The 2500-nt window shown below is 49.3% G+C and overlaps 1 non-coding gene across 1 annotated transcript; it reads left to right on the top strand.

The window, feature by feature from the left end:
- Positions 1-1785: 1785 nt before the first annotated feature.
- Positions 1786-1940, top strand: LOC126927683 (5.8S ribosomal RNA). The gene has a single exon (XR_007715774.1). It is a non-coding gene; the product is annotated as a 5.8S ribosomal RNA (ribosomal RNA).
- The last annotated feature ends 560 nt before the right edge of the window (positions 1941-2500 follow it).

The raw sequence follows: 2500 nt of genomic DNA, 5'->3' as shown, positions 1-2500 counted from the left end.
TATATACATACATAAACGAATTCGAGGCGCCTGCGTGAGGTCGTACACAGAAAGACCCGCCGTCTGCGAATATTATGATTTTATAATAAAACTATAAATGGGAACTTGAGCTTTCGAAAATTAAACTTTGACACGAATATCGAACGAAAAATTACGAATGGAAACCACCCGTAAAGAGAAATGAGATCGAGGCGCTTGCGTGAGGCCGTATACAGAAAGACCCGCCGCCACGATCTCGTATTTTTTTTTTTGCGTCGTGGAGACCGTACAAACGAATAACAAAATCTCTAAAGTGCCTCGTGTCGGAGAGATCATGCTCGCCTATTCTCTTCTATGTTTCGTGGTCTGTGTTGCGTTTGCTCTCCTCCTAGCAACGGGACATCGAAGACTCCTCTTTGGGATCGAACGAAGCGACTAAAACGAGTCGACGAGAGCGAAAGTACGAGTAGCGAGTCGCGCATGTAGAAAGGATACCGACATATCTTCGAAGGTTCTCTTCGAAGATCCATGGATACCTTATGCGCGTCGACCTTTCGTCTCTTTCACCGCTCTCGGTCGTTCTCGAAACGTGCTTCCTACCCATAGGGCGTGTGTTCTTCGTATGTCGTTTTGTTCGAAATAACGAAACCACTTGTAACATACTCGTGGATCGGGTAACCTAGAACGAAAACGCATTGCGTGGATGTTGGCCCGCTATGATAATGATGATGATGACGATGACTATGATGACGATGCGTAGCAACGATTCGTAACTAGTCTAGCCGAAGTTGGTTCAGAGGGGACCGCAGGCTGTCTACCCTCGATGTCGTGAGTCGGACACCCGTGCCGTCGCTAGAGTTTTTTCAAAGCTCGGCTTCTGGATATTGGGAAGAAAGACCGCTCGAGGACGACGGCTGCGCGTGCGTCCCATCGAATTTTTTTTTTTTATACCACCTGAACGACTAAAGTTTCGTCTAGTTCGTCGCATATAACCCGTTCAGAGGGGACCGCAGGCTGTCTATCCTCGTTGTCGTGAGTCGGACACCCGTGCCGTCGCTGAAGTTTTTTCAAAGCTCGGCTTCTGGATATTGGGAAGAAAGACCGCGCGAGGTAGATGGATGCGAGTCCCATCGAATTTTTTTATTTTTTAAAAAAAACAATCACCTGAACGGAGATGTGTTCTCTTTCGTCGATTTTTCACGCTTTGAGTCGTCGCGATCGCCATCCGTTCGGAGGAGATCGCCGACTTCGAAGCCTCGATGTCGTGAGTCGGACACCCGTGCCGTCGCTAGAGTTTTTTCAAAGCTCGGCTTCTGGATATTGGGAGGAAAGACCGCTCGAGGCCGAGGGTCGCGCGAGTCCCATCGAATCTTTACATCACCCGAACGATGGAGGCGCACGCTCTTTTTCTTGAATAATTGGACGAGAGGAATGCATATCGTATTATATATACACACACACACATATATATATATATGGGCTAGCCACCGTGCGTATTTCTTCGCGAGATCGTGTGCTGCACAGAGGATTCAGAATCGGGTGTTATATCCCCGTCGTTTCCTGACGAACGGAGCTTCGATCTCGATGGTTGTTATATATCATAATGTACTTTTCGCCCGGCCGGCGGACGCGCGTATCTTCGCGCGTTCGTCGGATTTCATTTTCGAACGTTTTCGTGTCGTCGATCTTCCGGCGACTTCTGCGCGTCCGATTCCCGTTGGTCGGTCGTGTCGGATCTCGGCTTCGCTCGAACCGAGTATTAAGAGTACATGGAGTACAAGAGTTTTAAAAAATATATGAAAAGATTACCCTGAACGGTGGATCACTTGGCTCGTGGGTCGATGAAGAACGCAGCTAATTGCGCGTCAACGTGTGAACTGCAGGACACATGAACATCGACATTTCGAACGCACATTGCGGTCCACGGATACAATTCCTGGACCACGCCTGGCTGAGGGTTGCTCACGTAAACCTAAGACTGCTTGCGTTGCGTGTCGTTCCTCTCTATCTGTCTCTCTCTGTCCCTTGGTGCCTTCGACAACCCGCCGTCGTTCTTACGATACGTAGAACGTTTCAGAGTCGGAGGAAGCGCACGAAGAAGGATACGAACAAGAGCGGACGCGAGAGAACGTACGCGACGTACGAGCGATTGTTGGACGCTCGTCGGCGTTCGTCGCGGTCGTGTCGAGACCGTGCAATTCGTACGCATGCTCGATATATAAACTATCGTGTTCACGGGAGACACTACGAAACTCTACCTCTGTCTCTCTCTGTCCCTTGGTGCCTTCGACAACCCGCCGTCGTTCTTACGATACGTAGAACGTTTCAGAGTCGGAGGAAGCGCACGAAGAAGGATACGAATAAGAGCGGAGAGAACCGTCACGGACCTGCGTGAGTGCTAGCGGCGTCGTGAGTCGTCCTTTCGTACGACCGCCCGCTTATGCACCGCTTCGTGTCGGTTATCGAATATATTATATATATATATATATATATATATATACGTAGTGTTGTCCTCGTGACC

This window comes from Bombus affinis, unplaced genomic scaffold (genome assembly GCF_024516045.1).
Source record: "Bombus affinis isolate iyBomAffi1 unplaced genomic scaffold, iyBomAffi1.2 ctg00000200.1, whole genome shotgun sequence".
Taxonomy (NCBI): Eukaryota; Metazoa; Arthropoda; class Insecta; order Hymenoptera; family Apidae; genus Bombus; species Bombus affinis.
Note: the sequence above shows the minus strand (reverse complement) of the source record. Positions and strands in the feature narration are given on the sequence as shown.